Source organism: Columba livia, chromosome 4 (assembly GCF_036013475.1).
Source record: "Columba livia isolate bColLiv1 breed racing homer chromosome 4, bColLiv1.pat.W.v2, whole genome shotgun sequence".
In the NCBI taxonomy this organism is placed as follows: domain Eukaryota; kingdom Metazoa; phylum Chordata; class Aves; order Columbiformes; family Columbidae; genus Columba; species Columba livia.
In genome coordinates this window covers 57,801,130-57,816,481 of record NC_088605.1, presented here as the reverse complement: position 1 = coordinate 57,816,481, position 15,352 = coordinate 57,801,130, and the positions used below count along the sequence as shown (strand labels likewise).

Here is a 15,352-nt window from a genome sequence, read left to right as displayed (position 1 = left end):
TTGTGCGCCCTGCCGGGGACGCGGCGGAGCCCCGGCCAGACGGGGCAAGTACCCTCCTTTGTTTTTGCGGGGGAAAAGCTTTTCGCCTCCTACCTCGGCCGATCCGTGTCCCTGTCCGTGTAATGTTTCTTTTTTTGTTTTTGTTTTCTTTCTCCCTTCCTTTCCGCAGCCCCCCTCTCCTCCTTTTTTTTTTTTTTTAATTAATGACAAATCTCTGCTTAGAGGTCAAGGAAAGTTCACTTTTTTTTTTTTTTTTCTCCTCCCTATTAGAACGTTTGAATGCATGAGGTTTTCCCTTCCTCAGTGTAGTTTCTTCATATACTTGGGCTCTACAGCCAAATCTTATCCTGAATGTAGATCTTATGAAAATGTACTGGTTTGGAAATATTCAGTCATGCGTTTGAAAGGTTCTGGGCCGAATCCCGGTTTTTTTTTTTTTATAAACTGAAGTCAGTGGGAATTCTGATTGACGAAGGGTTGCTTGGCTTGCTCTTTTGTTAGTAGATCAATCTGAAGAAGATATGTGGTCCGACCTTATAGTTTGCTGTTATGGTGTATAAATAACTAGAGCTTATTCTGAAAATAATCATTATTTTGGTGTATTTTAGGGAAAAATGATGCTCACTTAATGTAAAAAAAAAAAAAAAAAAGAAAAGGTAACAGTTTTATTTGGGGAAGGAGAGGTGTTAGATCCAGGTGGGGAGGAGTGAAAGTGAATGTGTGTTTCAGTTACAAGCAAATGGGAATATCATTGCATGAAACATGTCAGTGTTTAAAGATACAGCATCTTAAAACTAACATGCTTAGGAGAAAAGCTGTTTTTTAAATACATTATAGCTGTTAGTTCAAGTCTCTTTTGCACATAGAGAAGTCAAAAAGATAAAACTTCGTTTAATCCTTTTCCCCCAGTAGTTATATGTGCTTTTAAGCAGCTCTCAAGAATAACACGGAACACTGAAGCTGGCCCTGCCCACAGAGACCACTTTCCTCTGCAGGCGTGTCTGTAATTCCGCCAGTCTTCATGTGGCTGACTGTCTGCACCTTGTCCTGTCAAACAATAGGAGCAAATCATGTGAGGGAACCTGAGGTGTTAACGCTGACTTATTTTTTCTTTTACTTGTCAGCAATTACCCTGCTGAATTATGGGAGATGAGTGTGTGTGTTTGCAGCTGATTAATACTCATTTTATTTTCCTGCTGAAGATCAGCGCTGTGAAGATTTTTTAGAGGTTCTTATTGGATTTTAGTGCAAATTTTGAGTGTTGGCTTCTTTACTGTGACTGGAAGAGCTTCAGTATGAAAATGAAAGCTATCTAGCCCTTTTTGAAGTTCATTCTCTGGTCTCCGGGATGAAATCTTTCAACTTACTTCAGATTGTAAGTAGGTTTTTGAGAAAAATTTCCCTTGATTTGGGTGATGCAGAAGATGTCCACAGTTACCAGAGAGGTATTCAAGGCATGATCAGGTTACCCTGAGGGCAGGGATTTGTCCTTGCTTTGGTTTTGACCCTATCAACCATTGGGGATGTAATTAAATACATTTTTTCCTACTCTGTCCTGTTCAATTTGCCTTTTTATGTACCCTTGAAGATGTGATGATCCAGTACATTTGAGAGAAGTGGCTGGATAAACACATGGAGATCTTTCTGTTTCTATATAAATATTAACCATCAAATCAAATGTTTGAAAGCTGATGAGTTTAGTGTTTGCTTTTTATCTGTAGTCGGAACACAAAGAGTTGAATGTGGAGAAAAGCAATAAAAAGGTTAATCAAAGTACTACTTGTGTTACTGAATATTGTGAAATTGTTAAGATTAAATTATGGGTTTCTTTGCTTGGTATAAAGATTTAAAAATGAAGGGTTTGCGACTTTTTTTTTTTCTTTTGATTGAAGTCATATTACATATAGCCAGAGTTATGCTATGTGAAGCCCAAGTTGTGTGTGTAAAATAAAAGCTCATTTGAGTAGTCTTACAAGCCTAATGGAGGCATCATCTCAGCTTTATAAATAATGTAAGTTGTGTATAACGTGGAGTCCCCAGAGACTGCAGAGAAAGCATCATTACCAGCCTTTTCAACCTGCTGGAGATCTTAAATTGATTTACAGCACTGAACTGGTGCAAAATGATACATCAGGATGACACGGGGTCAACCTGTAAAAGTCTATGATGTGAGCCCGTTAGTTCAGTCATCATAATTAAACCATATTATGAGGGCAGCAAAGCAACCGTCTGTGACTTGTCCCATTGTGCTTCAAATATGGGTGGTTTAAGAATCAAATAAAGAGAGCACCATATTTATTATGTAAGTTATGCAAAGAGTAGTTGAAATTGAAGCTTGTGTCCCTGTGAAGAGCCAGTTTAGGTTGACTCTTCACCTCTTTCTTGCAGTCATTAGCAACTGAAATAGATGAAGGCATGTGCAGCTTGGAGGTGTGTGTGTGGGGAAAGTGATTGTCAGTGAATATATCTGAATTTTATGTATCCTTTCTCAATCCTCAAAATCAGCTAGACTTTACCTGCAGTCTATGCTGTCAGATATCAAAGGGACAAACAAGCCTTCCCCTGCACCCCCAGTATTTTTATCCAACTAAAGTTTCTAATTGCCTGTTGAAATGTTCCTGCAGATCCGAGTTCTTGTATAAGACAGAGCATCTTAGTCATATCTTGAACTATCTGACCAAACTTATTTTAAGAACAGAGACTGTAATTTTGAATATGGGTTGGCATAGGTCACTTTACTTTTCTTAGTGAAGGCAACTGTGGCTTCAGATTCATGTTTCTGCTCTAAATAGCTTAGAAAGTGGCATACCACGGATAGTAAAACATTTATTATATGCTGAACATCTGAAGTGTTGCTGCTTCTACTGATAAAATCACTATGAAGTGTTTGGGGAAAATCCTGCTAAAACTCCTTTTTTTCTACTAGTCAGTGTGCTGCTTATGATTTGAGGGTTTTGTGTGTGTTAGCGGTTAAACCAACTCTTCATACCCGAATTGCTGTGAACTGCGTCTTCCGAGCTTCTTCCAGCCGAGAGAGAAATGTCTTTTATTTGTAGTCACAAATGTAACTAAAAAAATATTTTTGAGGGTTACGAAAGAAGCAAGCAGAGAAAATAAACAGTCACTAGTTGTGAGGGACCCACTCGTCTCCAGGTTCAGTTGCATCTCAGCGGGGTGTGCTTCAGCTAAGGTGCTTTCTGAGTGGCAGGTAAAAGAATTAAAGCTCGCTTTTGGGTGCAGCCTCTTGCAAAATGTGGATATGGAGCTCTCTTCTGCTGTGTTAGTGCAGATGGATAACTGAAGGGTCAAAACTACCTTATTGAAGGCAGAGCTGTAAAATGGGGTTTTACACATTGATTTATGGTTAATTAAGTGATTCTACTAATTTATATTTTTTAAATTTCTTGTTTAGATTTTGATAACAAACTTACCCAGTTGCCCCCTCAGAGTGGGGAAAGGTCTGTTCTGCCCATAAAAACTTAATGTATTTCTCTCTATTATCTACAGACTAATGTTCTTCCATTGGCCTTTCTTTGGGGTATAGCAGTGCCTCAAAAAGTTGAATGCATACAAGTCTTAATAAAGATGCTACGCAGTTTCTAGAAGTTTACCTTTGAAGTCTATTGAACAGCAAATTTGAGTTTAAAACATAAACACCAAATTGGCAAGTGTGTCTCAAAATACTGGTGACGTAAAGGCTCATCTCTGCAGGCATCTTGCACTTCTCCAGCTATTTTGCTTGAGCTACGATGGTGTAACTTTACGACAGCATAGTGGATTTTTATGTTAGAACAGTGTTATTTTGCTTGCAATGGGAAATAAGTTATTTTAAATTGATACTTTTTGGTTGCTAGAGTTGTGTCCCTTCAGGCTGTTGTGTAACTATTTCCTTTAGAATGTCACCATTCTTCAAGATTCAGAATAACCAGAAAAAATGTAGGTTGGGTCTTTTGTGAAGGGCTTTGCAGAGTGGGGATTCAGGGCTGAGGAGAAGGACACTCTTGGCTGCCATAAAGATCCTTCTTCTCTTCCTCATCCTCCTTGGACAAATGGCTATTTGTATTGCAGAAGCTTTTCTGTTTTGTGTGTATTTGAGTGGGGGGCGTCTTTGTTTTTTAACAGGATAGGGAAGCCAAACATTTTCCAGAGTGAATCTAGTTCATTCAGGATCTCTCCCTGTTTCAGTTTCATGCCTGCATTTGTTGGGTCTCAAAGCACTTCATAGTTGAGTAGGAGCAAAGATTGAGCACACAACTAATTAGAGTGTGTGAGGTCAGGTATTAAGTGCATGTAAGGCTGCACTCTGAGTTGTGTAGAGGGCTCCATTTTTATTTTGGGGAGGGAGGGTGGATGTGTCTTGGGTACTGTGGCATTGGGGTTGCTCTGGTAGAAGTGTTGGGCAGCTGTGTGACCACAGTGCTGCTCGTGACAGCGGCACTTTGTGTGTGACACAGCTGCTGGGTTGAGCTGTCATTAAATTACTATGGGTTTTCTGCAAGAACGGATTCCTTTACTCGGTTGCACTCTTCTTCTGAGTGCTGTGTATTGGGAGGCTGGGCAAAATCTTAGTTTAGATCAAGAGTTGAAGCTCTTTTCTTTCCTCTACACTTGCCAATGCAGGGAACCTGACCAATACAGCTGTTCTGGACACTTGCACTACTCATTCTAATGTAGCTCTGTAATTGTTCTGTACTGTATGTCACTTTTATTTCAATATTGAGTGTCCACTTGGGAGAGTGATATTAGAATAGATGTCACCAGGCTTTCCCATTTTGTTCTTCCCCCATGCTTTTAGCACGCACAGGCGAAGTCTGAAATACAAGGAGGAAAACAAATTATTTTTAAACATGTCTTTATGTAAGTCATTGTATTTAGGCACTGTTCAAAGCAGTATCATCCAAAGGCAACTATTATGTTGACTTGGCGTGTAAGCAAATAATTAATGTGGTTCACCAGTGATTTCTGAAGCATTATTTAATATTTCTGTGCTTATAAAGGGAAAGTTCTTCCCACCATGGCAGCAGATGAGGCTAAGTCAGCGTAGACAGTCTGAATTATGGCACTTAATGATATTCAGAAGTGTTTAACTTGAAAGTTTTTGTCATTAAAATCGTTAAATGCCAATCCACATCAAAGTGATCTGTGGACTATCAATCCAGTTTTGGGTAACTTGGAAATAAGATACCCATTAAATTTTTTTTTTTCAATGCTGAAATGGTTATGGACAGAACTGCGAGCATCTTCACTGTCTCCTTGTGTCTGTCCCCAGCATGGGTGTAAGAATCACGTCTGCCTTCCAGCTTCAACCAAGGGACCTTCTTGCGGTACTTGGAACTATCATTAGAGCGGAAGCTGAAGATGTATCTATCCCCTTAATACAGATTTTGTGCATGAGTAGAAGTTGGATCTCAGGATTTACAGCTTTCTAGTTTCTTTTATAGAGGCTGCAAGTCTGATGTGCCTATTTAAAATCTTGTCTAGGTAGATGAAAACAAAAAAGCATGTGTGCACACAGAGCTAACACCTGACACTGATGTAGCAAGTCAAAATGTTTTTTATTAATTCAGAAAGTCTTTTCTGTTCGGAATGCCTGGGGCACACAGTGACCATAGTTGATCATACTTTTGCTTGCTTTTCTTTCTCACTTGGTTCGATATTGGGAATTAGCACCTCATTCTTGTGTTCACATGAAAGACTGATTTATTGAGGATATTTTTCTTACCATTCATTTCAGACTTCTGATTTCAAGCATTTAAGGCATCAACAGTAATAGCTGCATTCTGTCTGGCATAGTGTGTTGAAACCAGGGCATGAGACTCTTGGAGAAACCTTATTCTTATATGTAGGATTATTCACACTTGATAGATATACTGTATGTGCATATGCACATACGAATGCCTAAAATAACATTCACTGCTGTTGAAAGTGAAATTATTTGGATCATATAAAGGTGGACTAAACCTATATATAGTTGAAAAGAGCCTGCAAATTTATCAAAGCGTGTGTATGTAAAAACTATTTATATATAAATACTTCAATGCTGCTTAAAAGCATAAAATCAGTTTTGGTTAAAGATGAAGTAAATAACCGGGGAATCATGTTGCAACGAATTGTGGTGTCCACTTAAATGTGTTTCTGAGGGTGATAGGAGGAAGAAACAACTGCTCTTTGCTCAGATGCTGTTAATGAGTTGTAGATTTGGCTTTATTCTATGGATATATTTTCCCTCTGTATCTGTTAGGTTTAATTTGAATGTTGACGGGGAGGAATTAATGCAATGTCCTTTCTGTCTTGCATTTGTCTTGCTAGTAAGGACTTCTATTCAGCTGACATGTTGAGGGGCAAAATACGTGGCTTGTAAGTAGCTGTGTACCCTGAGGCAGTGGAAAGAGGGCTCTCAAAAATTTTCTTGAAGACAAATTTGAAAGTGTGTGTGTGTGTGTATGAGAGAGAGAGGGTGGAAGGTGGTGTGGAAGTGACTTCTGCTGTTACCATTTGATGTTTTAGTTGCCTGTGGTGCCTCTGTAAATCTTAAGCTGAAGAAGAGCAAAAGTGTAGGTAGGGGTTGTTTGAGGTTTTTTTTTTCTGTTGGTTGTTGGGTTTTAACTCTTTATCCTTCTTGTTTTCCAGCCCTCCCAAGATGTTGCAAAATAAACTCTGCTGGTGTTCTGTTAGGACAAAAAAAGAGTTGGCAGAACATCTTTGCTCGCTGTTGGCCAGTTGTCTTTTTTTTTTTATTTATTCCCCCCCCGCAAGGGTTTCTGAGCTGTGTTGTATGAAACAAGAAAGTTATTACACTTTCACATTACGCCACTAGCACTTGCTTATGCATGTACTTACAGGTCCTGAAAAGTTACTAAAGCCGGCTCATCAATAAAACACAGTTCTATTTGATAAGGGTCATTCTCTTGATGTTTAAGTGCTCTGAGATTGGAAGGGACCTCTGGAGGTCATACAGTCCAGCCTGCTCAAGCAGGGCCACGTGGGTTGCCCAGGACTATGTGCAGATGGTTTCTATTTTTTCCAGTTGTATGAAAACAACACTATTGCTCTGTCACAACAGTGATTAAAGTAGGTTTGAAATTTACCTTGCCCTTCTGACAGACCTGACAACATGTGCATGATACTCTCAGGGATTTTAAAATGCATAACGTGATTACCCTGGTTTAATTTTAAATGTATAGTCTTTCAGGAATCTCGAACACGTCTAAGGTGTGTGCTCTCCTGCACAGGGAGGGAAGAGCAAGATGAGGGAGACAGAGATGTCACTCATGTGGCTTTATTGAGGTCTCACCATGAATCTCCAACATTCAGGACCTGAGTTTAGAGTCTCCCTTCATGCAGTCTCTTGGTCTTCCCTCATATCATCAGACACTTCTGCCCTTTTATCACTGAGAAGATAGATAGATACACAGATGAAACAGGCATTGATTGTGTCTTTGTCCCTGTTTTACTAACTACCTGATAAATGCAATGACGAACTATACTATTTTGAAAAATAGTCGATTTTGCCCTTGCCAAATGTCTCAGAAAACCTGTCTTACATGTAGTTTGCCATCTTGGCGATTGCAGTTTCCTGGTTTGCATTTTTGCCCACATGTGGCTTTGCAGTCTGGCATATTCCATCACAGGCCCTTTAATTACCTGTCCTAGCTAGTGTCAATGTTAAATGCTTCCACTTGGATGTAGTAGCCAAAGGAAAAGTCTTTGTCTTTATTAACTGAAAAACTTAAGATAATGTAATTGTAGTTTCTGTAATGTGTGTGTGGTATTAGATTTCATCTGGAAAATATTTTATAAATACTACCGGCTTAAAATTCTGTAGTGTGTGGTATTTTTGGACAGATGGATATGAAATCACTCTTCTTTTTTTCCAGAGCTTGCTGTCCGGTTACCTAGAGCAGAATATGGTGGGAGCAGGAGGGGGTTTGAAGTACTTGCTGGAGCCTTTGGTTAACTCAGAACCAGCTGGGGCAGTGCTCATCGCTCTAGGGTTGAGACAAGGTTTTGCAAATCGACTGTGCTCATGTCTAAGTATGAGCTAATCCTTCTCCTGGATGTCATTTAAAATTAGAGGGGTGGCAGCTCCACAAAATAGAAAGAACTCTTAACAGTTTGGTGGGTTTTTTTCAACCCCAGCTCCATTTCTTTGCATTACGCTGGCTGGGTGACTTGGGTGCTCATCCTGCTCTGAGCTGATCCAGCTGTTCTGCAGGATGTTGTTTTTGTTGTTGTTTTTGCTGGGTTAGGAAGGTGAATTGGCTGACAGACTCTAAGCAGAGGGGAAATTATGTTGTAGTACCAAAGCTGGCATGCGGGGAGTTAAGGGAAACCTTTTCTCTTTGGGTGAGAGCAAGCTGTTAGAGCTGCTCATCTGCTTGTGGACCTGGGACCGTGCTGGCCCAAAGCAACTGTTGGAGGTAGCCAGTTATAAATGAGTACTGTACTACTCCCAGATGAAGACTTCCTTAATATGCTTACCAAGGAAAGGTCTAATTTACAGGGTTTTTTTCCCAGGTACTTGTGTTGGTGATTTGCATGGTGAGGTTAGACTGCCAGCAGTTACATCAGTGACAAAGCCCCAGTGTAGTTTTATTGCCAGCAGAATGACAATGATTAATGATACAGCGTATTTTATGGGGGGTAAGGGAGGATGGATGGGGAGGAACACTTAAACAAGCTTTTCTGGTCAAGTTCTCTTTTGCTAGTAACAAGCTGCAAGCTACATTTGAAAAGATTTTCTAGCTTAATGCAACCATATGAGCTGAGTGCATCAAGTGCGTGTTCTTTGTGAGATAGGAGAAATATTTTTCCTCGTGGAGAACTTTAACTTCTTACTACTAGAAACTTTCTTTTCCTCTTTAGAGTATTAAATAACTTGAAAAAGCTGGCAGACCAGGTACTGTAAGCAACATTATCAAGGAACTAGAGACAAACTAAATATTAAATCCATTAAAAATCCTTCTGTAAAAGCGGGCTTGTGTTACCAGAAACCTTTGCCAGTGCACACAATTAGAGCACCCGAAGTGATATGTGCTGTAAGCCAACAGACTGCTTGTAGCTTTCCTGCGTTCTGGAGCACTGCATAAGTCTCTTTGAAATTTTTGGCTTTCAATCCACTTTTCTCAAAAGAAATTTAGAAAGCCGCTCATTTTAATGGTATATGGTGTGTTTAAAAAAACCTAACTTTTTCTTGTTAGTGCTAGCTATTTAACAACCTCAAACATTGTCTTTGTACTATATTTCTTGACTTCACAGCATTAGACTAAATATCTACAATTTCAAAATACAAACTTTAGGTATGTTCCCTGGTGGCAGTGCTGGAGTGAGGTTCTTTATGAATTAATTCCCTTGTAGCCTTTCCCCTCTAGCTCAGCTACAGGCTTCTTTGAAACTTTGTGCTACGCAGAAAGCATTATATAACATAACCGGTATAAACACTCAAGGGCTATTTCCTACAGTTTGCTGGATAACTATTCCCTTTGCCCTTGTCCCCACTAGTTATCAGCTACACCTCTTGCTCACAGTCAAACCCCAATGCACCTCCTGTGGCTTAAGAACTGGGAGCATTGGTGGCAGGCTGCTTTGGCTGAAGTCTTGTATTTCTGAATACAGGCAGGTTTCCATCACACCTTTGACTAGTTTCTCGCCTCCCCTGACTTGAGACACAAGCACTCTCAATCTTCCAGGCCAGCCAGCAGTCAGGGTCATTTGAGCCTAAGGGCTTGTTATCTTGGAACTGGAGAACACTGATTTCAACCCCAGAATTAAAGGCATCTAGATTGTCAGCTTAAGGGCACGGAGTCTGAGATCTTTGTGTGCTCTTTTTGTGTGCTGGCTTTCAGCCTAGAAGTAAGTAGTCTTGGAAAACTGTAAGTCCTGGAAGTTTGTTCTGGCAGTCACAATTTGCAAGATGTTCAGGGCTTGGAGTCCTTCTGTCATTTGTACTAAGACAGCTATGACTGTTTGTTCAGTAGCAGGCAACAGTGGAAAATTTGGGAAGGATTACGGCTGTTCTAGCTCACCTGCTGCTGACCCTGGAGAGCATGTGGTGTTTGGGAAATAGTGTGTTTTGGTGTCTTAGCTGTAAGGTTGTAGTACTGCCACTTTGCAATACCTGAATTATGAAACTTTAAACTGGTCTTGGAAAATGACGGTGAAATGAATAATAAGTTGCCTTAACTCTGTATGTGGAATCATACAGGCTCTGTTACTGAAAAGAAAAAAAAGCTCACAGATAAGGAAAGGGTACTGAGTAATTCTTTACGTGGCTTGATTACTCTTCCAAACTCATAAAACGCTTACAGATAACCAGGGGATCAGATAGATAGATTACAGCCATTTTGTCCCGTTGTAAAACTTCCGTATTCCTGGTAAGCACTGTAGGAGGATATCTCTCACTTCCTTTCAAGCTATGCGGTTGCCAAGTGCTGTATGAACTATCAGTTCCTATCTGTGGGTTGAAGTCTTTGTAAAAAATCCTCCAAACCCTTGATCTCGGGAAGAGGAGAAAACAGTTTGATGTGAGATTCTACAGATGTTCCGACGCAGGGCTGTACTGGCTGCTTTTGCTTCATCCCACGGTTTTTTGGATGACTCTGAATCCTGCCGCAACAAGTGCAGGAGCTGCTGGCCTGTGCCCAGGTCTCAGCACTGGTACCTTTGTTGCAATGGTCATTGATTCGTGCTCGGGACAATCTGCCTCTGGCCTGGTCACTCTGTGCCCTCTTCCTCCATGGCACGGGGGTGTTGCTTGGGGTAATGGCATGTGCGCTCACAGAGCTGCCTTGGCGCCATCCTGCCAGCAAACGTTTTGTGCCAGTGGTCACCTCTTGCTTGCTTTGTCTAATACTTGCCTCTCGATCGGTAGCCTTCAAGAATTTTGTTCTCCACTTGTCTGCAGGAGAAGCTGAGGCTTGATGTGAGGAAGCGGCTTGCCCGAAGGCAATAGGAGCTGTGTGTCTGGAGCAGCAGCCTAGTGCTTTCTGTGGCAGTACTACTGCTGCTGACAAGGTTTTACAGGCTTAGGGATGGCAGGAAAAAAACTGCACTTCCAGCAAATTCAGTTGCAGTTGGTAGACTTTTTTCAATTAAAATGCTCCCAAAAATGGGGCTTTTAGACTTAATTGGGGAACCAGCTGTCATCTGGGAGGTTGTTGGCCTCCAACCATGATAACATGCAATGTCTGTTTTGTTCTAAGAACTGTTGTCTTGATGAAAACATTGTGAAGGCAAGAGGCTATGTAAATGTCTTTGTAGTTGTGCATCAATAGCTTTATTCTTCCACAAGTATAGTTTTTTATAGTAGTGAAGTTGTACCCTGCTCTGGAATTAACATGGGGGTATAGTTGAAGGCAGTTCAAGTTTTTAGCATGGGCAAGCTCAGGCTTGTACCCCACATGCCCCTAAAGGCCTTGATCAATCCAGATCTGTGTTTGCTGGCATATTTTCAATGTGAACCCAAAGTATCCTGACCTTATCTCAGGTGGATCCCTATAAATTTGTCAGTAAATCTTTAAGAGCCTCATTTTCTTCTATGTAAGCTGATAAGACATCTCCAAATGCAGTGATCTTGACTCCTTACATTTGTAAAGCTTTTGATATGTTTGGGTGGCTCAACAAATAGGAAAATACTGCCAGGGAGTATCTGCTGCAATGTGGGGGTGCAGCTGCTGCTCCCTGTCCGGGAGACCAGGGACAAACTGGGTTTCATGTCATCTGAGTTCCAGTCCTGATTTTCAGAAGGCTGCTAATGGCATACCATAATTAAACAATGTTTCATTGGAAATCTGGCAAATCTGGATGTTTGTTTCTGGGTTGTATAAACTTGGCTTGGAAAGCTGTATCATCGTCAAACACTTTCTCCGTCCAGAATGGTAATTGCAAATTGCAGGACACTTCACAAAATTTCAGAGATCTTTTGCTCTGCCTCTTGGCATTTTAAAGACACGGTGAAGTTACGGTGTTTTAAGGGCCATCTAAAGGCAAAAAAACCCTCCTTAGATTTTCCAAATTAGGCAAGTAAAAAAAGAGGAAAGCTAGAGGAGTCCTTTTACAAAAAAGTAAAGCATGCATCTCATGAAATGCATTGAAATGCCTTCAAAATTGGCCAACTGAAGAGGCTGTTCTTATTTCAACTGTATAAATGATGAGTGGGGAACTAATCTGTGGAAAGATTTATTTATTTATGTTAATGACACTCATTTTTTGGTTTAAATTTTGTCAATCTATTCTGCTTTGCTGAGGCTTGACCTAGTAATATTTTTATTAGTGAATAAGTAATTTTTCCATCTCAGGTTTTGTTGTCTCTTGCTTTGGTGAAACATTCTGCTTTAAAGCTGGGGATTTTGAGCTGTAATTTAAAGTCTTTACTTAATGTCTGATAAATGAGGTCGGGTCACAGTCTTTAGAAGTGGTTTAATGCAGCTGATGTAACTGTATTGGTGCATGCTCTTGGTAAAATGAATAATTTGTAGGAGCAGTGCCTTGCCTGAGCTGAGCAAACTGAAGTGCATTTGGTGGGGTTTCCCTCCTTAAAAATACCCCATTATAGCACTATTCTAGCAGGGACTATCGAACCCCTTTCTAAATCCATGAAGACAAAATACATCTTGAATTTTAAGAGCTCTACTCAAAAATTTTCATGCCTGAGTGTGATGGACATTTTTTTTTTCTTTCTCTTAAAGGTTTTCCTTTATGCTGCAAATGTGTGTTTTAACTATTTTTTTAAAAAAATCCCTGAAAGTGACATGTCAGTAAATTTTCCCCGTCTCACCTGTGAAGGAAGTTCTTCCCGCCCTGTGCTGATGAATTGGAGGGAAATGCTTTTTTCAGTTGATAAAAAGAAATAAAATTCCATGCCCTTCCCAAAGGAGGAGTTCAACAATTGGACAAGTGGCGTGGGACCATGTGTTGGTTTGTAAAAGGATATAGTTTGTAAAGATGTTTCCTTTGATGCCTGTGATGAATATGGATGTGTTTCCGTTAGAGAGGGTTTTGATTAAATTATGCAATTAGAGCTGACCAGACAGATCTAAATATAGGAAGAGGTTTCAGTTATCCTGCCTTTGTCTGTATTAACACACCCACGCAAATGTGTGTTTGTTATTGTTGTAAACAACACCTGCTTTATAAAGACAGTTCAAAAAGTCAGGAAAGGGAATGGTCTTTGTGGAAAAAGGGCGTTTTATGATGAAAGGGGAAAAAAAAAAGAAACCTGTTTTCCCCAGGTTTTTGGCATTTTTGAGGACTTCCAGCTTAATAGCTAGGCAAGTCATGGCATCCTTGTAGATATTGCATGTTTACAAAGGCATAGTCAGTGCTCCAAACTGGTTTGTGGGTTGTTCTGCATTTTTCAGGGCTTGGCCTGTGTCATCTAATGGTGTTGACTGAGCTCCTTGCCTGCCTCTGTGCTCCTGAGACCTCCTAGTACCAAGTCAGACAATGTGTGGAGTTGAAATACCCCACAGCACAAGTCACAGAATCACAGAATGTTAGGGATTGGAAGGGACCTCAAGAGATCATCTAGTCCAGTCCCCCTGCCGGAGCAGGAACACTTAGATGAGGTTACCCAGGAAGGTGTCCAGGCGGGTCTTGAATGTCTCCAGAGTACAAGACTCCACAACCCCCCTGGGCAGCCTGTTCCAGTGCTCTGTCACCCTTACTGAGAAGAAGTTTCTTCTCAAATTTAAGTGGAACCTCTTGTGTTCCAGTTTGAGCCCATTACCCCTTGTCCTGTCATTGGTTGTCACTGAGAAGAGCCTGGCTCCATCCTCGTGACATTCACGCTTTATGTATTTGTAAACATTAATAAGGTCACCCCTCAGTCTCCTCCAAGCTAAAGAGACCCAGCTCCCTCAGCCTGCCCCAAAGATGCACAACAAAATACCCACTGTGATGGCTGATACTTCCACCTGTCTCTTGACAACTGTTTATTTGGTTAATCATTTTTTTGAATGTTTTGTCTTTGTTTGAGGATTTCTTTAAGATGCCTTCAGCTTGGAGAGAGCGCGAAAAATGGTGAGTCTTCTCCATCATAGCATTTAGGAAAAAAAACCCAAACCTCGTGGACACTATCCTGGCAAGTTCTGTGGTTCACAGCACTGTATTCGTCTTAGAAGTTATTTTAGTGTTCATAGTTCTGTAATCCCATCTGTGCCGGAGTTTTGACTGAATCATCAAATTACAGTTCCTTCCTGACTTCAGTTAAAATATTAAGTTGCAGTTGTAGAGATAATCTTTGATAACACATGTGATTTGGTCCAACTGCTTGCTGACACCAGAAGGGATTTGTCCACACCTGGGTGTACGTTTTGATGTGTCCCACTTGTACCAGCCCTGGTGTGCACCAGCCTCATCCAGTTTCCTGACCAAGTAACCTGGTGAACCTGGCAAGTCAAAAGAACGTGGTGAGGAGACCAGCAGGCGTTAATGGAAGAGCTGGCAGTTTGCAATGTCATGGAGTCTCATGTGCATCTGAACGCAGGAATGAGTAAAATTCAGCACTGCAAACTAGAAATTTTCCATTGTTTCTCAACTCTGGTTAAAACTGCCTGATTTGAGGATTTGATGATCATTTAAGAGGTTGTACTTGCTAGTGTTTCTTGTAAACAGGGAAGAACTGTGCTTTAATGAAGGTGTAGAAAACCGTCTTGCAAGATGGGATGTTCCAGTTTGTTTTCAGGAGTACGATTTCTAATATGTCGAAACAGTTGCAAAGGAATTGGGAAGCAGCGTTCTTAATCAGAAAAAGGGCAGACTTAATTGTTGATGCATCTCTTAAAATTGGGAGAGCACCTTTCCTGTGTTCTTTAGCATTTCTCACAACTATGCATTTGCTTACAAAGACTTTTATGCCATTTTATTTGGACTGTAACACAGGATTCAGTTTCTAATGTTTATGGAAACTGGGTATTTTCTCTAGGGAAGCACCAGCAAAGTTACCGTAAGTCTTTAAAATCTAGTAACTTTGGTTTGAAAAGGCAAGGTACAAATCCAGAAAACCTGTAAGAATTTGCTATTGTTTTACTCTTGTAATTGTGACAGTCGAGGATCAGTGCCTTGATGGCCAGAAGCTGGTGGGTAGGAGAGCACAGGGAAAGCTGTGATTCAATGTAGAAACTGGCCGGACACCATGTACTTGGTTTGAACTGTGGTGAGCATTGGGAAGGAGCTGGCACGTATTGATGGTATAAGGTTATTTATTCATGCTCTGGAGTAACTGAGCAATGGGGGGTTTGGTTTTTTTGAGTCACTGTTGCCTGTGTCCACTCTGTTGGCAAAGTATACATTGGTCCTGCTGTCTCATTCTGAGCAAGTGGTGAATCTGCTCTTTGGTGCTCAGGTCATGCTC

General features: G+C 40.7%; 1 protein-coding gene and 1 long non-coding RNA gene across 5 annotated transcripts in view; one reads left to right on the top strand and one right to left on the bottom strand.

The window, feature by feature from the left end:
* LOC110356951 (uncharacterized) overlaps positions 1–193 on the bottom strand; it is a 58,223-nt gene extending 58,030 nt beyond the window's left edge. Inside the window, exon 1 of the long non-coding RNA XR_002410315.2 lies at positions 94–193. This is a non-coding gene — a long non-coding RNA (uncharacterized LOC110356951). The remainder of the gene's footprint in view (positions 1–93) is intronic.
* Positions 1–15,352, top strand: part of SMAD1 (SMAD family member 1) — a 110,449-nt gene that overhangs the window by 63,546 nt on the left and 31,551 nt on the right. Inside the window, exon 1 of one of the 4 annotated variants that reach the window (XM_065061940.1) lies at positions 1,020–1,375. The exons of the other annotated variants lie outside the window; for them this stretch is intronic. The gene's annotated coding sequence lies outside the window, so the exon portion shown is untranslated. Of the gene's footprint in view, positions 1–1,019; positions 1,376–15,352 lie in introns of those variants that run through there. 4 annotated transcript variants of the gene reach the window in all.